At 40.1% G+C, this 24322-nt stretch overlaps 1 protein-coding gene across 3 annotated transcripts in view; it reads left to right on the top strand.

Annotated features, from left to right (window-relative positions):
* Positions 1 to 24322, top strand: part of Ptchd4 (patched domain containing 4) — a 172962-nt gene that overhangs the window by 128866 nt on the left and 19774 nt on the right. The window lies entirely within an intron of this gene.

Genomic DNA, 24322 nt, shown 5'->3' with positions numbered 1-24322 from the left:
ATGCCCGAAATAACAACACACAAACTGTATTCATTTAACTGCTTGACCCATTTCTATCTAGCCTCTTCTAGGCTAACTCTCGCACCTGGACTAGCCCATTTCTAGTAATGTGTGTAAGCACCCCAAGGTGCGCTTACCGGGAAGATTCTAGCCTAAGTCCATCGTGGGTTGCAGCTGCCTGGGAGAGCAGAGCATGGCGGCTGTCCAGTCCCTCTGGAAGCAGCGCAGAGTCTGACCTCACTTCCTCTTCCGCCCAGCATCCTATTCTGTTTATTCCGCCCACCTATGTGCTAAGCTATGAGGCCAAGCAGTTGGTTTATTATAATTAACCAGTTACCTTCCTCCATCAACAGAGGAGTTTATAAGCTTCAGTTATCACCAACTCTTACAATCAGACACTGTCTTACCCGTGATTCTGGGCCATGACTCCTCCCGGGACCTCTTCTCCCTCACATCTAACCCAAAGCTCTTCTCTGACTTCTGATTCCTGGCATTCTGTGTCATGGCACTTAGTGCAGCACACTACAGCTTGTATATGTAGCACTTTACTGACTGCATAGTTTAGAGTCAAATCTCTGGTAACAGGACACACATATTTCTTATATGCCTGCTGAAGGAAAGTTGGGGAGTGTTCCTATAAAGAGTACTCTGTTATTCAATAGAAGCCCTATAAAAACATCTCTTTTGATACACTTATTGAGCCTTTCTGTCTATCTCTGTGTGGGATTCAACATGGGGAAAGGCTAGAGTTCCTTTCTGTAAGGAATTTACAGTTTTAAGGCAGCTACTGAGCCCCCACATGATGCTATTATCTGGTTATCTCTGCAGATTTGCTTCACTAAACAGAAAAGAGGAAATGGGTGTCATTATATTCAGGGGGAAATCAAATTGCATTTGCTTTTGTTTGAGTCCCTTAGCTGGTGTGAAACAGTGTAGTATATGCCCTGAGTTACTCAAGTTACTGCTGTTATGTTTCCTGAATATTTACTTATGTTTAAATACTGAAGTCAAAGAAATCAAGTAGAGAAACTCATGATCAAAATTCAGTGTATCTTTATCTTACGTGTCCCCTAACAAAGAGCTGCAATAAACATCAGATGCATACTTCATTGACTACGTTGGCTCCTGTATGCTACTGATATTTAAAGTATGAACACAGAAATGTTTCTAGGGCACCCCCTGGTAATGTGAACTTTTCAATGCTCAAACGCTAAGCTAGTGCCAAAGTGGCACCTGGAATATAAATCTCAATGAGCGCCTATGTACTGTCAAAGCACACATAGCTCTCACGAATGCTTCATTGATGCTCAAAAAAATTCAAGTATTTGCTTTAATGTATGAAACCACAGGGATATGTGCCAAGGATGCCCAGAAATGTGACAGCCTTATATACACAGTTGCCTAAGATTTGTTGTGAGTTTCCATGCTGCAGACAGACATATTTTGATCATCGTTTCTCTTTCACCTTTTCAAAAGCCTCCATGCTTACCCTGATGTGTTGCTTTTCCTCCCACCCACATCTTCTCCTTCTTTTCTTTCTGCAAAAAAATCTTACTATTTTCTGACAGCTGATTTAAGGCCATTGACCCAGTTTCAAACACAGGTCACGGCAATCAATGGATTAATCAAAAGAGGTTTAGTATGAGGAAGACCTCATACCATGTTTCTTATTCATTGAGTGTGTTCTGCTTCACATAAACGAGGGCTGGAGCTCTAGGTGAACTGAGAATCTAGCCTCAGGGTCACTGCTTCTGCCAACCCAGCCTCAGCTGCCTGGGTAGCGAGGAGAGCACCCCATGGTGAAATGAAGAGCAAACAGAAACTGGGGGTGTGCAACATACAGCCACAAACACATACCCAGCAGAGAGCAGAATCGTCACCGTGGCTTACACAACCATACAGTCAGTACAAACAGTTGTGTGTGACACAGGTCATCCATGCAATAGCATCAGGGTATGGCATACTCCATTTCTAGGCAACAATTCAAAGCCCTCGTGAAAGCCTGGAGTTCCTTCCTGTAGAGTCACAATTTCACATTCATGGAATATATGACACCACAGTGCCAGGAAGTAAAATGCTGAGGTGATTTTTGTCTTTCAGTTTGTGTTTTTATCTATAGAAAGATGAAAAGGCTTGAATCATTTTCTCTTAAAAATAGCGGAGGACTCACAAACTGCAGCAGAAGCATCCTTTTGGGTCTGTCTGATATACTTCCCTCTTATAGTTTTATTAACTATGACTGTGTAAAATTAAAAATAATAACTTTCCACCTGAGTGTAGGAAGACTTTTGACATTCAGTAATCCATTTTAATTTTTATAAGTAGATCTTTTCTGCTAAATATTCTTCCAAAATTAAAATCCTACATTCGAAAAAAAATCTACATTGTGGAATGTGACTTGCCATTTCTGTGTGGATTTACTTTACTTACCAAGTTTTTTTTAAAAAAAATTCATAATTGAGTACTTATATAAAGCAATCTCAATTAAAATTTAAATTTAATTGTTAAAATTAAGTATGAGGTACCAATTCATGACTTTAATAATAATAATAATAATAATACTTCATTCTAAATACAGTCCCACTTAAAGCTCAGCTATTTTAAAGTATTTCTCACACCAGAAGCATAACTAGCATTAGCTCAAATTGTGTTTTAATTTAGAAATTCTCACCACCATGTGATGAACCCAAGATGACCTACAATACCTCACAACTTTAATAGCTTGCTTCTATCAAATTGCTAATCAATTCTCTCATTCAGAATCAGTAACATATTCATTGATTATACCTGTACCAGGTCCTATGTTAGTTATGTGACAGGACAAAGATGATTACTGAAACTCACAACCAAGTAGGGAAGCAAGGAAGACTAAAAATCAGAACTGTAGTATATTAGACTACATGCAGTAATGTGCTATACAATTATATATAATTCAATAGTATGCAGCTATGCACAGAGCTAAAACAAAGATGAAAATATACATCATCAGAATAGAAATAAATGGGAAAATGATGTAGGAAGAAAGTTTTCATTTTTCATAGAATTTCTTAAGTGCCCCAACCCAGGCTGTCCTTGAGTTCATTGCACAACCCAGGAGGGCCTGGAATCCATGGTCCTCCCAGTTTTGGAATGATAGACTTGCCCCACCATACTAAGCTCCAATTGATATGATTTAATTTAAATATCAAAGACTAATGAAAATGCTAAACCAACTCCAAGCATTTTTGTTCCTAGGCGTTTAGAGAAAACTTTATTTTTTTTTCATTTCTCTCACTAACACTCCTGTTTAGAGAAATAGCTGTGAGTGCCAACCACATAACCTATTTTTTCCTAGAGTTGGTGAGAATGTCTTCATTCATCTCTGACACAGAATACTCTTTTCATAGTTACTAAGAGAAGCTTCCTTTACTGGTACGGGATCCTTTCTTTAAAACTCAACCACTGGAAATCTTTAAGAATGTGGGTGCTCAGAGAATTTGATATTTAGAAAACCAGAGTCAAGGCCAGGCAGTAATGTCACACATCTTTAATCTTTCACTTGGAAAGCAGAGGCAGGCAGATCTCTTAGTTCAAGACCAACCTGGTCTCCATCTGAGTTCCAGGATGGTCAGAGCTACACAAAGAAACACTCTCTTGAAAACAGAAAGGAAGAAAGAAAGAAAGAAAGAAAGAAAGAAAGAAAGAAAGAAAGAAAGAAAGGAAGGAAGGAAGAAAGAAAGAAAGAAGGAGAGGGAGGGAAGGAAAAAGGAAGGAAGAAAATCAGAGTAACTGGGCGGGGAGGGGGGGGGGATCCTTCCTAACCTCACAATAGCTACAAGTTATTTGCATGAAGAATAAGAAATGAAAGACTCACTATTTAAGTACTTTGAGATTTTATTTATAGCATCACGATAAAAATCTATTAAACTTTCAAACAAACCTCATAATCTGCCACTTCTGTATACTAGGGATAAAAAAAAATTTAGACATAGACTTTTCATTTGTTACCCAATAAAATTGTTGGGAAGGGGCTCTGGCCAATATGGGCAGTATTGATTCGAGCAAGCTAGAACTTTGGTCAACACCATCAACAATAAATATGTTCCTTACCAATTTAGCATCTGTCTTAAAAGTCATAGGAACTATCTATTTGACAACATTTTATCCCTTCATCACTCACATTTTGCCATGTGTAAAGGGCTGGAAGAAAGGCAAGAGCTACTTAAATATTCTTTCCCCTATAGCTCTCCCTTTTTAATGGGGCAAGTACGTGGTAGAAAAAAGGCTACCCAATCACAGTGAGCTCAGGATGTGAGTAGTTGGACTTACTTTTTTTTAATATTGAGATCAATCAGTTTATTTTGGTTTGAATATGAAATGTCCCGCATGGTTTCATGTATTTGACAGCATGGTTGTGAGATGGTAGTTCTTTTTTTTTTTTTTTTAAGAGATGTAAGACAACTTTATTTAAGTATAAGGCATAACCAGGAAAAGCAATCTATGTTAGGAAAGACTGAAATGAAAGGTTCAAAGTAGAGAAGAAACAAACTTTGTCCTTAGACTAAACCGCACTGAGCATCACCACTGTCTTCTCTTTCACGAATTGTCCACAGGAGTCCTTAAATCGGAAGCCAAAGACTTCAGACTGATAACATAACACTCACAGAAGCATCAAAGCTGATGGCAGAGTTCCATGCTCAGGGTATTCTAGGGCTTAAAGGTTTGCTTATAGTTCTGTCAGTAGCAGGACTATTTTTTATTGCTTTATAAATAATACCATTCAAAATTTCCACTTCCCCTCCCCTCCTCCCATTTCCCTCCTGCACTCCCACTCCTCCAGTCCTAAGGGAAGTCAGAGTTCCCTGCCCTGTGGGAAGTCCAAGGCCCTCTCCCCCTCCATCTAATTCTAGGAAGGTGAGCATCCAAACAGACTAGGATCCTAAAAAGCCAGTGCATGCAGTAGAAACAAATCCCAGTGCCATTATCCTTGGCTTCTCAGTCAGACCCCATTGTCAGCCACATTCAGAGGGTCCAGTTTGATCCCATGTTCGTTCAGTCCCAGTCCAGCTGGCCTTGGTGAGCTCCCATTATATCAGGCACACTGTCCCAGTGGGTGGACCAACTTCTCACGATCCTGACTTCCTTGCTCATCTTCTCCCTCCTTCTGCTCTTCAACTGGACCTTGGCAGCTCAGTCCAGTGCTCTAATGTAAGTCTTTGAACTTACTTAGCAAAGTCTCTGGAAATGAGTCTTGTGTATCACTGGTCCCCAAAGAAACTGAGGTGAGACTGGCTTCTGCTGAAGGATGTTACTCCAGTCCCGAGGGGCTCTCTGGGTGGGCCACTGAGAGCAAACTCACTGGCCAATGCTTGACACATCTCACAAAGTAAACTTTAAATGAGAAGGAAGTGTTCCAAGAATTCTCTAACTATATATGTTATAAATAAAGGGTTAGGATATGAATAAAAAAGTTTAAGGTCAGACATTGTATGAGAATATATTTGAATGTGTGTATGTATGCATGCATGCATGTATGTAAGTATGCATGTATGCATGCTAGAACACTTTATGGAAGATTCTTCACAGTTGCATATGCAATATTGAGGTCAGAATGTCTTTGAAACGCCCTTTGCAAACAAGGGTGAGTTGAGCTGCGGCACCTTGGAAGACAGTGGTATTTTGTGTTCATTAGGCCTGGCAGGTGAGGAAAATGAATTCCAATGCATGATTCCTGGCAGCCTTTCCGGCCAGCCCCCAGGGAGAGCTGCAGTCGCTGCACAACAGAGTGCTCGTTAGTGTGGGAAGCACCCACAGTCAATCCCCAGGAACTGTTCTTGCGGCTGAAGAATGATGAGATCAAAAAGAAGAAGAAAGAAGGCATGTGCAGCTGGGGACAAATCTGGAAATGAGCCCTAATAAATTTCCTCAGGGAGAAAATGAGGAAATGAGAAGCGCCTGCAAGGGCATTGGGCAAGGGAGAATGACTAAAAGCAAGCCAGTGCACACAGCCACGGGGCTGTGAAATCCCACCTGCTTTAGGGTTGTCACCACAGGCCATGTGCTCTGAGAAGTGAGACAGTGAAAAAGAAGCTGTGATGTTCCTGGCCTTTACGGAGGTTGCAAGCAGCAAAGACCTGCAAGTCTATTGGAGCAGACTCGTCACTTTGGCAGCATGGGTGCTGATCAAATATTAAGGAATTTTCATGCCTTCTTTTTTCCTGACATTTTCCTGAGTGCTACAATATAGCAGAGAAGCCCATAAAGTCTCGTTTCCTCTCAGCTTTAACAGTAGGGAGGAGACCAGTCCATACTAGCAGGAAAGAGACAGATATGGACAGAGAGACAAAAGGGGGGGATAGAGAGACATATAGCAACAGAGACATGCAAAGGCAGAGAGTATGGGCAGATGGATGATGAACAGAGAAATATTCTTTTTAAATGTAACGGGGAAAGCAAACTCAAACAAACAAAAAAGAAAAAGAAGCAGATCCTACGTGTTATTTCTTATGAGGTGGTCTGGGGAGTTTCTTTGAGGAGACAACATTTGAACAGATATTTGAATGGATTGTATAAAAGGAAAAAGGAACAATCCCTTAGCCTCAGAGGCTTGTATGTGTGTTCTTTGCTTGAACAAGTACTACCATTTTCCTCTAGGTATGGTTTAGACAAACCCACTGGCAATTCCTCTGGAACCTAAGAACAGAGTTCCCCTGAGCTTTCAGCTATGAGATGTATGTTAGGGGCCATGCACTGTGCCACATATGACATCTGACTTATCTGCACATGTTTGTAAGGGAAACATCATGGTGTCCATTCTACACACACGGTGCACATACAAACAAACAAAACACTTGCACACATTAACTAAAAACAAATATAAAAATGAATATAAAACTATATTTTTAAAACACATAAGAAAGTCTATCAAATATTTTCTCCTTTGAAAATTCAAATAGGAAAGATTGTTTTAAAGGTTGCTTCTATAATGAACATATTTAACTAATCGCTGTGAATTTGATTAATTTTCCAAGTTATTGTACATGGCATCCACTCTCCCTTATGTCTCTGTCCACACCAACCCATAATTTGGGAGATTTAGGAAGACTCTGAACATTATACGATAAGCATCAAACAGATACAAGGGCTTAGCAATGTAAAATAAATGTCTAATAGGACGAGCTTGGGTAGCTGAAACTCACAAATGTTTGTCAATGATGGTGGTAAATGCAGCAACAAAGGGTCCGTGAAAGGATTCCTAGATGTAACTGGGAATAAGATAAACAAAGAGAGTCAATATTTAAGCATAGAACCCAGTAACAAAGCTGACACTTGCTATAAGTCCAAATGCCTGTGCTCTGAGCAAGGGCACCCTCGTCTATTTCCTTGAACCAGGCCTATTATAGGTGAGCTAAGCCTACAGGTAAAGGACTAGCCTTTATATATAGGGTTTATTGTACAGGGCACACAGCAAAGGCGATGAATGGGAACTGAAACTCAGCCCAGGCTCTGCCGGCCAAACCGTATGTTCTGTGAGGGGCTGGATCCACCTGAAAAAGTGCACCTTTTGCTGAGTCTATCAAAGCCTCTTGGCAAGTACTGAACCAATGCAGCTGCAAGCACCTTGAGGCTGTTCTCATTGTAACTCCTCCAAAGGAGCCGGTTGTGCTGGCAGCAACCGTGAGGAAGGAAAGCAAGCCTGATATTTAGAATGGAAGGAAGTGAAGAGACAAATGGGATGCGATGAAAAAGAAATGGAAAAGAAGGGTCAGAGAATCAAGCAAGTTCAAGAAATATTTAAGGAATGTCAGGTCCAGGCATTGCACAATGATGGGGGACGGACCACCAAAGTTTATTAAATCAGAAGCAGACTTTATTCCAGAGAAAGAAAAAATATTCATCATGGGGCACACAAAGCTTCTCAGCTATAGCAGTGATCACAGTCAGAGATCAGGTTTCTGAAACTGTGGCAATGGGGGCTGCTTTGGGGCTTCCTCTTATTATAAAATCAAGCACCAGATTTGGGCCGAAGAACTATTGCAACCTTGAAGTCAGGCTTAAAGTCACATTACACTTTAAGTTTCACAACTTTTGGTTATAGGATGTTAACGTAGGGTGTTTATGACAGCCTGTGGCTGACACAGTTGCTTTTCACTGTCCTTGAAAGAATGCAAGGTAGAGAGTAGAGTCACATAGGGGATAGTTAAAAATGAAGGGAACCTGAGCAGAGGGTCCCATAGGCAATAGTTAGAAGCTTACCTTTGTTTCCAGTACCTGCCTAGCTGGGAAGCTGAGAGGCAGGAGATAGTTATCAAAAGTTTACTTCTGTACACAGTGCCTGCCAGGATGTCTGCCCTTAAGGCGGAAAGTGTTTGTTAAAGGTTAGCAGTGACTGCCAGCTTTATTTTTTTCTTGCAAAATATGTTTGGGCTTACAACTTTATGTTTCTATATTCCTGGACTCTTTATTCTATATTCTATTCTTGGACTCTTTAAGGAAGTTGTTTTGTTTTGTGCTGTTTTGTTTTGATTCCAGTAAGTTTCATCATTCCTTCTGATAACTATCTCGAATACCTCAAAAACAACACTTATTTGAAGATAAAATGTTGAAGTTAGCACGATTGTGTTAATTCTGCTTTCCATCTGATATAAAATATCTGAAAGACATCATATTAAAGAGAAAAGGTTTGTTTGGGCTCCCTTTTTCCAAGATTTCAGAGCATAGTCAGTTGTGAAGTAGAACATTATGTCAATGGGAGCATGGGGATTAAGGGGCTATTTATATCATGAATTAAGACAGCAGAAGGAAAGAGAGACAGAGCTGGAGACAGACAGACAGAAGACCGATCACCCAGCGTCAAAATATGCCCCGAATTAACTCCTTCAAGTAGGTCCTTCCCAATAGCCCATTAAGTTAAGACTCCATCAGTAGACTCCATCAGAGAGGTTAGCACTCTCGGGACCTAGTCCCCTCTAAAGATCCCACCTCTGGACATTGCTCTCCTTGAGCTGTGAAACACAGGAGCTTTGGAGAAGCAATTGAAAAATTAAACTGTAACATGTATGTTAAGATTGGGCTTATCTGTGTGTAACAGATATCTGTAAACTAGCCACTTCATTGGGATCAAAATCTAGTCCTCCCTCACGTCAAGGTTTGAGTATGAAAATAGGGAAATGGTCTGGAAACCAGTGTGTTTATAAACAGACAACCACAGAGGATGTCCTTATCCTAACAGCTCAGATGAAGAGCAAACCATCACACCTGCACATTAAGCAGGAAAGTAGAGAGGGAGAATGAAATAAAGTTATCAAAGTCTGATGAACAACTTTTCAGCTAATACAGCAACAATAATAGCAATAATAATAATAATAATAATAATAATAATAATAATAATAATAATCTTACCTTGCTATAAAAAAGAGTTGGAAATGCTATCATACTGTATATGGCCTTAAACATAGATAAAAGTTAGGGGTCCTAAAACTGGGAAAATGAATCTGGGGATGAAAGAATAAATGTAAATTAAAGCAGATGGATTCAATTTTGTCTTATCATACTAATCCCTCCCACAAGGAATAAATGATAATTTGTATAATATAATAATAATACCAATTTTATATTGGCAACATTTGGACTAGAGTATGGTCTCAAAGTAGCATGTTTTAAATTGAGAACATGCCTGTTATGAGGTAACAATGGTATTTCTTTAAGTGTTACGTGATATGTTGTTTGGATGGTTCTTTTTTTACCACAGTCTCCAATCAGCTTTTCCAGCAGACACTTTTAGTTCTTGTCTCAGTATCCAAAGCCAACAGTGTGGTAAATGGAATCACCCTTCTGTGATCATCTATCCTCCCTTCCTCTTTCTATAATCTCAAGAACAATCAGCTGAAACTATTTAGCTGTACTTAGGAGGTCCATGTCTTCTTGTCTTTTCTTTTCCTTGACACTTGGGTGGTAGCCATCATTCTACAAGGAATTCAATCTTAGCTAAAAGTCAGTGTCTCAATCTGTGGGTTAATTCTTTACATCGACTAATTTGATTTGATATTAATATGAATATCACAATATCAAATGTAAAAACTTTAACAGTCCCATGGTCCTTAAAAATTTAAGCTCATTAAAAGTTCAGGCTCTTGAAAATATCCATTATCTTCAAAAATCCAAACTGTCTTTTAAAATTTGGAAGTCTTTCAGATGTGGGCTCCTACAAAAATCAAAATCAAGTTAGTACTTTCTTCAAGAGGGGAGAATCAGGGCACAGTCACAACAGTCACAATCTGAACAAAGCAAAGTAAAACTCCAAAAGTGTTAATAACTCAGGGTCCAATTGTCTGAGATTCACTCACAATCCTATGGGTTCCTCTAAGGGTTTTGGGTCACTTCTCCAGATCTGCCCTCTGTAGCACACACATCTTGTCACCTAGACTCTGGCTGACTCCACTCCACTGCTGCTGCTTTTCTTCGTGACCATCCCACGAAACTGGCATCTCCAAAACTGTTGGGGTCCCTTGCTGAAATTGGTCCGCACTTTCACCAAGAGTCTCTTCTTAACCCTCTTCAGAAAAAAAAAAGTAGTAAATAAGGTAACATTTCATGATTATCGATACTACAAACAAACAAAAACATTGGAATATAATAGAGACAGAGCTTCTGGATGAACAGGGAGACTTCTAATGATGAAGGGATGACAAAGGGTGAAGAAGTGGCAATTGTGATAAGGTCTAATCAATGAGTTAAATATCTGACAACATTGCTGACTGGAGAAGGATAGCTTATAAAAGTATCCTGGGTAGGAAAGGGTTTACTTCACATTTTAGGTTACAGTCCAACATCAAGGGAAACCAGGGCATAACTCAAGGCAAGAAGCCAGAGGCAGGAATTGAAGCAGAGACCATGTAGGAATGCTGCTTACTGGATTGCTCCTCGTCACTTGCTCAGGCTGTTTTTTTCTATAAACCAAAACCACCTGCCCAGGTATGGCACCATCAATAGTAGGCTAGGACCTCCCACAAAATCATTAGAAAGAAAATGTCCCCCAAGGCTTGGCTGCAGGCAAATCTAATGAAGACAATTCCTCATTTGAGATTTCATCTCCCCAGATATGTCTGCAAGCCTGCCCATCTCCAAGAGACCAAAATGGAATTCTCTGTTAGACTTTCATGATTCTACATATAAAGCATGCATACTATGCACTCACTTTTAAATATGTGGTCCTTTGAATCTCCTTTCTCTGTCAAATGTGTCACTTTGTGTTTGAGAAAATTCATAATAGGATACAGATAGTAAAGTCCAGATGTTTGGTGATCTAAGAGAATTGTGGCATATGCAGAGAAGGAAGGATGAAAAGACTTTAAGACTAGCATGATGTGGCTTATGACTTCCTCTGCTCTCATGGACCTACCTACATAGTACATGTGTAATCCATGTGTGTACGAGTGATCATTTTCCCACTCAAGATTTCCCCATCTGGCCGACTTTTGCTACCTGAACTGTGTTGAGTTTTTGGTGACACCGTAGCTTCCAAATTAGAGTCAAAGAGTAATTTTGTGAAATTTACATAACTTCTCTGTGTCACAAGAATTTGGGTAGGAACAACTAAATCCTTTATTCTTAATCTTTAATAACTTAGCATTGTTTAAAATTGGCACCACAAACAATATTAGTATTAACGGAGTCATTGAAAATGTATTCTGTGTGCGGTAAACTTCACTTTATATTGTGGCTTTAGTTTATAGAAGGAATCTCTGCCAAATAACAAGAAAATAATTGAACTTTATTTAAAGTAAGGATTTATTTTTATCATCTGAAGATTTTCTCTAAAATATCTTTGGCATTACAATCAAGGAAAATGTACTACAAAGCAATTTTATTGTATTTCTAATTAATGTCTTCAATATAAGCCTTTACTCTTTGGACAAATTTTATCATTTCAGGTAAGTTTCAAGCATTATAACAGTCATTTTCACTATAAATCCTCAATCATTTATCCCATTAGCCACCATCAACTAGACTTGAACAAGGAAGCAGGATGCATCTGTGCTTCTAACCTCCTAGTGTGTGTGTGTGTGTGTGTGTGTGTGTGTGTGTGTGTGTGTGTAAAGGTGAGTGGAAGGTTTTGCCGAGGGGTGTCTATTTCTGTTCCTCTGTAATAGGGAAAGGAAAAGAACAATTAGGAGAGACATAGCTCCTTAAATGCTGCCTGTGGGTGGTGGAGAGGAAGGCTTTTTCTTGCTCCGACTCAAAATAGAGCCACCTACAGCTAGAGGCATCCACAGTGTCCACGTGGAGATGAGGGTGGCTTGTGAGGATTCCTACAAAGAGGGTCAACAGTCTAGCTCCCCAGCTTCGCCAGCATATGCTGCTGGAGTGTGAATCTGAAATGCCCCCGACAGACTCGTGTTTTGAATGCCTCTTCCCCAGCTGGCAGCACTATTTTGAGAGGCTGGGGAACCTTTAGGAGGTAGGACCCAGCTGACCAAAGTAGGTCACTTACAGAGGAAGCCTGTCCCTAGTGTCAGCCCGACTCTCTGTTGTACCACCATGTGGGAACTTCTGCCACGTGCTTCCAAACCGTGAGCTTGGTCATGGCGTTCCATCATAAGGAACCAAAGTCTCAACATCCTCTCCTGGCCTCCTTGGGCACCTTCACACATGTATATGCACACACACACACACACAAACACACACACAAAAAAAAAACCATGCCCACACACATACACGTGCACATGCGTGCACACATATACACTTTTCAAAAATCTTTTAAAATATAAATAACTAAAATGCTTCCTGCTTTACATCGTTTCTCTCAGATACTGTGACTGCCTGAGGTTCAAGCCACTTGGCATGTGCTTTTCTGAGTGCGGTGCAACCTCAACAGGTCTGGTTTGGTCTTGGTAGTCTGTGCTCCCTCTCACCATTAACCTCCTTGTTTTTTCAGAAGAAGTGCTCAACATGCTAGGTTCTGACAGCCCAGTGTCATAATTATCACTGTGATAAAAAAAATTACCAACATGCAACTTAGTGTGGAGAGGGTTTATATTAGCTTATAATACCACATCACAATTCATCAACCAAGACCGTGGAAGCAAGAATCCAAAGAACCTAGGGGGAATAAATAGGCAGAGGCCAGGGATGAATGCTGCTTACTAGCTTGCTCCTCATAGCTTGCTAAACTTGCTTTCTTTTAGCACCCAAAAACACCAACCCAAGGATGGTACCATCCACAATGAGGTTGGTCCTCCTACATCAATCACTGATCAAGAAAAGCCCTAGAGACTTGTTCACAGGAAAATCTGGTGAAGAGATTTTCTTAATTGAGGTTTTCTCTTCCCAAACAACTCTAGCTTGTATCAGCTTGACAGGAAACCAGAGGAGGATGCTTCCACCTACACTATACACTATATACTTCAGTTCCTGTAAGTTTGCTCCTTCCAGGGTCTCTAGCTGATCTTGAAGACCTGAAACAAACATGGGTCTCTTTGCTCACACACAGACCATCATCCTTGCTCATCACACTCTTTCATACACACCAAGCTCTGGAATAAATCTCAGCTTCCATAGCTAAGAAACCTTGCATGTCCATAGAGAAGGATTTGAGAACATCACCAAGCACCCAACTCCCAGCATCTTTCAGACTATTACAAATCTTTTTGTCAGTCAGGTATTCCCCTGGTACTTTGTACTTCTTTCTGTGAATAAAGGACAAACCAAAGGCATCAGGAAAAGCTCAGTAGGTGTTTTAATCAAGAAGGTAATTACAAATGCCAAGTCTGTAATTGACTGTATTTATAAACAGAATTATGGCTGGATCCTCACTCGTTTATTGTGGATGCGACTTTCTTCTATGCCAGGTAATCTCCTTTAATTTGGATATAGTCTCTCAGAAGTTTTTGTAAGTGCCCTGCTTTTACTTCAGCACTGATGAAACTGTCACTCCTCCATAAAAGTCGATTAGGACTTTCAAAGCCAGTGCAATTTGTTTCCACAATCAGTTGACCTCCAGAAAGAATCCTTCTCAACTTTGTCATACACGTAAATTCTGACTATACCTCAATAATGGTAGTTCTTACAGTATATACCTTATCATAAATGAACATAACTAATGATACAAAAAATGCTGACAGGTTAAATATATCAAATGTATCACATTCTTCAATAAGTACTTAAAGATTTACCATCAGCCTTTGAAATCCATATTGACTATCAGATCTGGAGCCTGGGGCAATCCTTTTCTGCCTTTACTTTTCAAGCTGAGAGGCAGTTAAGCATCCATGACATTTAATTTTGTCTCCTTTCTGTGGAATTGCCATTGTAGACTTTTCAACATGGCTAAGCACCACCTGAGGCAGACGTGTTGTATTGTCTCAAATATGAAATGAATACTAATAAGAACCCAGGCAGTATCTTTGGGAAACTGGATAAAGCTGGTGAAGGTAAACAAAGGAAAGAAGTTCAAGAGTGTCAGCCTTCTGCTGAACTGGTTTTCATGGAAGTATGCCTTTCTTCTCTTTGTTGTGTGCTGTGCATTTGTGTGTATGAGTTTGTGTGAATGTGTACCTATGGGTGTGTGTACTCGTGTGCACATGTGGATGGAGACCAGAGATATTGTGTGACTTTCTTCATCATTGTTCCTCTTAGTTTTCGGAACAGGCTCTATTGCTGAATCTGGACCTCGCCAAGTCGGCTAGCCACCAAGTGTCAGGAATCTTTCAGTTTCTGCCTCCTCCACACCAGAATTATAGGCATGTGCATTGCACCTGGTTTTGATGTGGGTTCTGAGAATCTGGACTCAGGTCATTTGTGATTACATTACTTCCTAGACCTCTTCATTTTCTATGTTGTTGCCTTCTGAGTGTTCCCCAGAGAAACCAAAAAGGATGTGTGAAATGTTACATGCATTCACTATATAAAACTAAACATATCTGTTAGAATAACTACATGAAAGATAAGTATTTTTAAAGGATTTATTTATTTTATGTATATCTATCTGCATGTATACCTGTAGGCTAGAAGAGGGCATCAGATCCCATTATAGATGGTTGTGAGCCACTATGTGGTTGCTGGGAATTGAACTCAGGACCTCGGGAAAAGCAGCCAGTGTGCTTAATCTCTGAGCCATCTCTCCAGTTCCTGAAATGAGTATTTTATTATAATGAATTCTTCCATGCGGTTGCAGAGTTGAGAAGTCTCTAAAATGCCTTCTACAAACGGAAGATTCAGGAAAGTCAGTCTTATTGTAGTCCTGCCTTGACACTTAGACACACAGCAAATTCTTCTTTATTTTGAGCTTTTAATATTTAAGCTTCAACCAAATCGAATGAGACATAACTATGCTGAAGATGATATACTCAATTCAATGATTTAATCTCATTCTGAAACACTCAAATTAAAGTCTAACAAATATCGGGGCACTCTGTGGCCTGGTTAAGTTGCATACAAAATTATCCATCACATGATGCTAAGAAGATATTTTACATGTTATCTGAAAGAAACATAGAATACACTGTTGAGAATTTATAAAATCATCTTCCAGAAGCTATTCCATGAGCATAAAATTCAGCTTTCAGATATTTGAATATATTCATTATATTCACGAACTGTCTCCATTATAATTCATAATTTTGATATGTCATGGACAGACCAATAGATAGGAACAAATTTATCAGTATGTCATGATTACTGATGGGGAATCAATGCCGTGTGAGCAACTCATGAATAAGGGACATTCAGAACCAGTCAGAGCAGCAATGAAGATAAGGGGTATTTTAATATGTAGTCAGGAAAGAGCTGGCATCAGAATTTCCTGGATACCAGATAAAAACGCAAGTCTGAGAGTTACAGCTCAGATTACTGAAAAGTTAGAATGCCTGATGTCTGTAGCCCCTGTCCTCCTCAAGCACACCAAGGTCTAAAAATCTCAACTAATAAGCTTTCCTTTGTAGTAATTTGAAAGAACTATAGTGTTAAAATGAGTTATTGGCTGCTGAGCTACTCTGTTTGGGGGTGTGGCTGTGGATGGCTGTGCACTCATGAGTAATTGGCCTCGGGGAATTACAAATAGCAGTTTTTTAAAGGACATGAAATTGGCAGCAGGAAGGCATGAAGAGAACTGGAGGAGTTGGAGGGAGGAAATGGTGGGCAGATACGATCAATGTTCATTGTATAAATGTTTAAAAAAAACTTTCAAAGAATAAATAACTTTTTTTTTTAACCCAGGGGAAATTTCAGAAGAGGGGGCAGAAAGAATGTATGAGCCAGAGAGTAATGACTCTCGACTTGTGGTTGCCTGAACAAGACCAGCTTAATCACAGTACCAGATGACAGATCAATGTGGACAGATGAAAATCTGCATTACCTCACCTTTAGATGGAGCACTGCAGATGGCCAATGGTTGCTGAGGAAATGACAATCGGTTTCGTCTGAGGATGACCTCCCTCATAGGTCATTCAATCCCAATGGGTCAGCCCAGGATAAATTCACACAGGAACAATACAAAATGGATTCAGTAGTTTGTATATACATTCATGAGTAGGTGTGTGTGTGTGTGTGTGTGTGTGTGTGTGCAATAATGAAAGAAGATCATAAATTTGGGAGGAAGAAACCATGGGAGAAGTTAGAGAGGATGGGTGAAGGACGGAAGTGATGGGATATAGTGTTGTTATATAAAGTTGTCAAAATATAAAATCAAAAAAGTTTTTTTTATTTCTTGGTTTTTCGAGACAGGGTATTTCTCACAGCCCTGGCTCTCCTGGAACTAGCTCTTATAGACCATCTTGGCCTTGAACTCACAGAGGTCCCCCTGCATCTGCCTCCTGAGTGCTAAAATTAAAAGTGTGGGCCCCTACTGCCCAGCCAAAACACTATTTTTAAGAAAAACTAGAAGTAGCTAGTGGGCTGAATAAAGAGCTCAAAGGAAAAACATATAAAATTTTGAATATAAAAAATGGTTACCTGGGCAGTGGTGGTACATGTCTTTAATCCCAGCACTGAGAAGGCAGAGACAGATGAATCTCTTAGTTCAAGGCCAGCCTGGTCTACAAGCAAGTTCCAGAATGGCCATGGCTACACAGAGGAACTTTACCTAGGGAAAAAATGGTTAGTGGTAAGGAGAGAACTTAGGGCCTCTTGGCACACAACTCACAGTAACATGCGTTCAAAGATGCCTCATTTGATTTGTCTATGCCAATCTGGTTCAGAGTTTTACTCTGTTTCCGGCAGAATGTCAGTGACTTCAGTACCAGCTCACCACGAGAGTGCAAAGTCTTTTCCCCATCCACTGTGTGTCATTCTTTGACCTCTCAGTAGAGTGGAAAGGGGTGAGACATAAGAGAACAGAACATTGCTTCAATTTGGAGAAATAAAATGAGATTGCTTGACACCCAGACTGAAACCAGCTGAGCAGTGTGAAGAACACCTTTCTCTTAAAGGAACGAGTAAGTCATTTTCTTACAAGAAGAGACAAGAAACAGTAACCCCAGTAGGAATTCACATGAAAGAAATTCGTGGAACATGTGCCACCAGGGTTCTCCATTAATGAAAAGCCTACTTTTGCTAAGTGGGAGGAAAGAAACCCACAGTCCCAGAGAAAACCAAGCTAATTATTATGTATTGGTGAAAGAATTATTTTTTCCAAATTGTGCTTGCTGAGTCTGAAATTTAGCTCACTGCTGGGCAAAAATACCCCCCCATTTTTTGTAATTTTACAGGACAGAGGTTTTCAAACCTATTCCAATGGATGATAAAATATGAGACTTTATGTACAGCCAAAGGTTGTGCTCTAAAATTCTTGGTACATCCCTAACTGCAAAACCATGTAACTGTGTGTGAGACACTTCCCATACATATCTCTAACACAGTCAACATAAATATCTCAGTGTGAAATTTAATGCAGGGAATCAAGCATAAAAATATGGTAGGAGCTAGGAGATGAAGGGCAGAAGAGAGTCTGGAGGAGTTCAAAGTGGGAAAGTTGGAATCCAGGGATGAGAGATTGATGTCACTGCTAAGCAGGAGCTGTGGACTTGTGTGTACCCGCTATAACAACACTGGACATACTGTCCCAGCTGGTTCTGCATTTGCTCCCACGATGAGGGATGATACCATTGCTAATGCTCACACAACTATCAAGTTGATAGCCACTGGTGTGTTGCAAAATTCCTCCCAAATCATCAAGGAAGAAGAAAGTTGCTTCTTTCCCCCGCTCGACTCTTCTCCAATCTTGCTCTATTTTGTACATGCTTCTGTAGAACATAGCCTGGAGCCAGCTGCATGGGAGCGTAGGAAATAGAGTTTCAAGACTGTCAGCTTCAGACAACACACAGCCAGGTACAGAGGAACGGGGACTGAGAACAAAGACAAATGACAAGCATTCGAACTATTGATGTGATGTAGAAATCGTCTTCTGAGACTGTACAAAATAAGAGCAGACAGAGGCAAAGTGAGAGCTGACAAGAAAGTCTTTATTCACCCCGAATCTAATGACAGCTAATAGAGGAGCATTGGAGAGTAATTTTACCTCGAGAATGACTTGTAAATTTGGAGATTATACCCTGTTGGAAAATGCCCCAGTTTTCAAGAATACATTTTTTTTTTTTACTCCGTATTATGCTCCTGAAGCCAAGCCTGTTAGGGTTAGCACTTTTCACTACAGTGAACACAATTCTCAGATGTCAAATACAGTCTGATTTTCTCTTTTCTGAAGTAATTAAACAGGGTATATCTATAGACTTTTAGCCAACATGAGTTCACCTGTAAACTTTGACTTTTCTATAATGACTGATGTGAACACTTTAAAAACAAACAAACAAACAGGAGCTGGAGAGATGATTCAGCAGTTAAGAGCACCGACTGCTCTTCCAGAGGACCTGGATTTGCACCCATATGACAGTACATAATTGCCTGTAACTCCAATATCAGGGAGTCTGACACCATCTTCTGGCCTCTGTGGATTTTACACATGCACATGGTATACATACAGACATGCAGGCGAAAACCATATGACTTAAAATACAAATTAAAAAAACCAAAGCACAAGAACAATCATATTAAATAATCATAAATAATAATCTTATGGATACTTTAATGATATACAAAGATACTACCAAAGTCATTATTAGTATCATCTTATCAAATCTGCACGGAAATCTGATGAGTTAGGTACTACTGATGAATATTCATTCGCAGATTGGCAGTAATGAAGGGCAGATACAAGTGCCTTGCTCAAGAAGATAGGACTAGGAAGGATTGGACTTAGAGCTCAGACAGATGTCAAGCTGAACTTTTACCAAATCTGAGTTGTAGAATTAAGGCTAAATGAGTAAAGGTTAATGATGGGAACACAGACCAAGAGTCAGTTTGTCTAAGATGACTTACACAGAGATGTTTCCAGTTTCACATGTGGTAGGGTAGGCATTTGCTACATATTACTATCATACTTCCTCTGAGGCAAACAAAATGTTTGCCTGAGATTACACAGCACGCACGACTTTATAAAGTCCATTGTCTCTAAGTATCTTATGTTTATTCCTTTTGGCGTTTAAACTGCCTCAAACCACATTACTAGAATCTCAGGATTGCATTTCATCTCCAGAGTTCTTTTGACCGTCATTATTGAAAGGAGCATTAAGACTGTGTATTCCTGTGAATGAGTCATTCCAAACATAAATAGTGGTTTTAATTTTGGGAGCTGTGTATTCACACCCACAGTATACCAGGCCCCCTGCTAGGTGTTCCACATTTAATTTGTTCAGTACTCTTAAGAGGAAGGCTTCCAGTTCAAGGAAGCCCTGTGCCTTTTCTATGTTCGTCACTATTATTATGTCATTATTCACATATTGTAATCTTCTCAAACAGATCATTAGCCACCTGCAGCTTAGATTCACTCTGAAGGAATAAGGTTATTAAAAAGTATATTTGTTTCGTCGTTGAAGTCGATAAGAAAGATAAGACTGCAGGGGATGAATGTAGAGTCGTGGCAAAATTAGGCCTTACCAAAAGCCTTGGTGAGTTAAATTTTCCAGTTTGGATAGAAAATATGGCATTTCTTCCGAAGAACACTGGCAGAGACCAGGGTGAGATGTCCATAGCCATAGCATGGGTTATGTAAGCTGTCGAGTAGTCTTACCATTTGGTTCAGTGACACTAGAACAAAGGAAAATGACCTAGTTCTGCCTTTATTGTATACTCATGACATGCAAAAGGCAAGTCCCCCAATAGAGTGATACTATGTTGATGTTAACAAACTCATTTACTAAACTCAAAAGCAGAATCAGCTGCATCTCCTCAGAGGGTGGGGGGAACTAGCCACTGTCCCAGAAGCAGATCCTAAAGAGAAAAAAAAAAACTCTAAATCATGCCTCATACCAAACAGGCATCTAGTAGAGGATGAGATGGGAGTGTGAAGCTAAAATTAGTAGTGACCAGCTGTTTGCCCACTGCTTTCCCAATCATAGCAACTGGACCCTTGAGGTGTGTCATAAAATCTGATTCCCAGTCTCTTTATTAGAAGAGCCCTATCAGGGTTCATCATGCAGTCCCTGGCCTACATATGTTTCCAATGGCATATGGTTCTCACATATTTTGCTTAACTGTTATTATCTTAGTTATTAACTAAGGCCACTCTAGCATTAGAGCTATTTTGCAGTGTTAATCCCAATCAGTTTCATGCATGAGTTATTAAATAGCTGCCTATATAAACCCTCTCCATCTCTCAAACTGGTAAAGGAAAGAGTCAGCTTCAGGTGAAGACAGGAGTGCACACTCTGCTATAGCTACCACCACTCTCCTAGGTACAGGAAATCTGAAAGCCGGCTCCTATCATGCCATGTATTATTTCCAGAGTGATGTGGGAGGATCTTCTGTTTTGTGTTGATTTCATTGGTTAATAAAGAAACTGCCTTGCCCATTTGTTAGGTCAGCCCATAGGTGAGTGGAGTAAACAGAACAGAATGCTGGGAATAAGGGAAGTGGGTCAGGTGCAAAGGAGCCAGCCACCAGGTCAGACATGCTGAATCTTTCCTGGTAAGCTACCACCTCGTGGTGCTACAGAGATTATTAGAAATGGGTTAATCAAGATATGAGAGTTAGCCAATAAGAGGCTGAAACTAATGGGCCAGGTGGTGTTTAAATGAATATAATTTGTGTGTTGTTATTTTGGGGCATAAGCTAGCCAGGCGGCCAGGAGCCGGGCGGCAGGAATGCAGTCCGCTGTTCCTTCTACACCAGAGGCCTTATTACCTCCTGGAACATGTCGGGCAGCTCCCTGATTCATGGCATTTACCAACTTCTTTATTTATCACAGGCCATATTTCAAATACAATCTTCATCAAGATCTTTACTAACATCTTATTAATGATGCTCTAAGCTAAGAATGGTGAAACAGAACTCTAACCTCAGCAACTCCCGAGGATGAAATGGGAGAATCATCTGAGCTCTGAGGTTTAAGGCCAAACTAGGCGACACAGTGGGGCTCCATCTCAAACACAAAATAAGTAAAAGAGAGTAGTTACCTAGCCCTACCCCCAGCCACTTTGAATTCTCCCTTTCTGCCAAAATTTTCTAACTCATCAAACTATAACACAATATGCCTTTTAGTATTGTTCTCACTAGAATATGAAGTCCAACAGCAAAGGCACTCTCTGTCGTGATCCCTGCATTCTCCCCACTATGTAAAATTATGTCTAGTTCATATTCTCAAGTCAGTGAATACATGCCTACTAAAACAATAAATAAAAAAGGTCTTCACTTACAAATATTCCTAAAATAAAACATTAATATAAGCAGTTCAATTACTTTCAGTATCTAAGAAAATGCTTCCCTTTTTGCCTGCAAATACTACTCCTCTTTGTAATCATGAAGAATGTTTGAGGGTCTGCAGGGTCTGTTCATTCTAGCTCAATGGCTGAGTTCTCCCTAGGCAGGTAGGAGCCCTGCGCTCTATCCACAGTGAAGCAGAAACAAAATGCTTAGGAGGTGCATTTTGAAATGCATCTTCCCTCTTGAACTGTTCCTCTCCACTGGAAGGACAGACCAATAGGGAGAAAAACCAAGTTGCAAGACTGAAAAATGTACTTTCTGCCCAAATACATGCACAGAAATTGTGAATGGGGACACTGGGCTCAAATGTTATGGGTATTCATAAATGTACTGACAAGACCTCTCACCCTGAGCTACAGGGATGCCAGGAAAATTCTTTTCAGTGAATCCCAGGGTAGCAATTCACTTTGTAATGTTAATTGGAATGGAGGGGATGAATATGTTTCTTCCTTGGCAATTTGGAATAAAGATAAACAACTGTTTTCTTGTATTCTCGGGTGTACAGAGCTTACCTACGAGCAAAGGAAATTGGCTCAAGACATATTTACAATGTCCCATAAGAAGAAAAAAAAAACAAAAAGAAAGATTAGAATTTGAATTTGCTTCTGTGGAATCAAGAGAAAATTAATTGGTAGTTTTTAAATTGGCTTCTTTAAAAGAGAAAGGGAACCCTTAATCAATCATCAAACTTCTCACTAGTATCTGCCATTTTTGTTTTAAAAATTATTTTATTTTTATTCATGTATAGGAATGTGTGTGTGTGTGTGTGTGTGTGTGTGTGTGTGTGTGTGTGTGTGTGGTTGCTCACTGAAGCCAGGAGAGGGCATCAGATCTCCTGGGGCTGCACTTAGAGGTGATGTGAACCACCTGAGGTGAGTGCTGAGGAAACCAAACTCCATTCCTCAGCAAGAGCAGAAAGTGCTGTGAGCCTCTGGGCTCTCTCTCCTGCCCTGGCCATGGCTTTATCTACCTGCAGCTTCATCTGTGAGTTTAGAATCATTTGTATCAGGCCACCCTTCCCATGTGAGCTTCCTTCTCACCTCTACATGACCTGAAGTGTCTTGTTTATTAACGGCCAAGGTCTGTGTCCTAGGATTAATGTGTCTTTAAAATGTTTTAAATGCTTATTTCTTCCCTAAGTAGATGTCTTCTGCTACTCAGACTATAAATCTCTCAAAGTAGAAACAACAGAACCCCCTTCCCTCTAAGCATTCAGAACATGAATCACGCTGAGTAAATGCTGGTTCAACTTGATACTTCTTTTTGAAAATTTATGCTCATCAAGCATGGAAATGAGAGGGTTGCATTTTCACAGTGTTTAAAAGAGAACTTGCGTGCAGCCCATGCAGAGGACCGTGAGGACACTTACTCTGTTGTTCTTGTCCTAAGGTCACTGAACCCGTATGTTACCACTGTCCTCAGTTACCAATGAAAGTCGGGATAGAAGAACAACACCTACTCTAACTTCAGTGGCTCCTTGGGAAAATTGCCTTATTTTATTATTATTTATTTTTGTTGTTATTATTATTAACTTTTGTGTGTGCCTGAGTGAGCACGTGTGCCAAGGTGAAGGTGTGGGCATCAGAAAAAATTCTGGAATCTGTTTCACTCTTTCTATGTGTTTCCCCTACTAAACTCACACCACCAAGCAGGCATGGCAACTCCTTTGACCCTCAGCCATCTCACCACCTTCGTCATGTTGAATACTTTAGCTAATTTATCTCCATCTTGTTTTGAAAGGGCAGAGAGAGAGATAAAGACAATAGCGGGAAGGTGAGGAGAAATCAGATGAATCTTGAAAATTTAGATCTGAGGACCACTTTGCAAGAGTCCAAAAAAAAAAAAAAAAGAGGAAGTGCGGTATGGTGTGGTCATCGCCATCTGTGAAATATCATTGTGCCCAGGTCCTTCAGGCCTCGGTCCCTGTGCTTCCTGTACACATCTGCCACACAGCCTCTCTCCCTTTTCCCCACCTGACTCCTCTCGTGGGAAAGCTAAATTGGTTTAAATCATGTGGGAGTATTATAAACACTGTTTAGTGATGAGAATAAATTGGTTCAAATCACATAGGTACTTCGCTAAGTGCTGGCTGATGAGGAAGTTTGGATGTGCTGTAATTTATAAACAAAATGAAGGAGGTTGTCTGGAACATTAGAGTTTCTATGTTTAAGATCTTTGAAGTAAAAGGGAAGACTTTAAATCTTTTATCCTTATTTCACCTTATGTGTATGATAGGTTGTGCCTGTCTGTGTGTCTGTCTGTATACCATATGCATGCCTGGTACCCACAGAGGCCAGAGAGGGCATCATATCCTCTGGATCTGGAGTTGCAGATGGTTGTGAGTCACCAGCTATGTGGGTGTTGAGAATGGAACCAGGGTCCTCTGAAATAGTGGCCATCACTCTTAATCACTCAGCCTTCTTTCCATCCCAAGGAGAAGATTTTTAAACCATTCTATGAGAACAATGTTAGCAGGATGTCAAAACCAGACAAGGCACAACAGGAAAGAAAACTGCAGGCCAATACCACT

The sequence above is a fragment of the Alexandromys fortis genome, unplaced genomic scaffold (assembly GCF_014885135.2).
Source record: "Alexandromys fortis isolate MF-2015 unplaced genomic scaffold, M_Fortis_MF-2015_v1.1 scaffold_145, whole genome shotgun sequence".
NCBI lineage: Eukaryota > Metazoa > Chordata > Mammalia > Rodentia > Cricetidae > Alexandromys > Alexandromys fortis.
The sequence above is the reverse complement of the archived record's forward strand: the minus strand, read 5'-3'. Positions and strand labels throughout refer to the sequence as shown.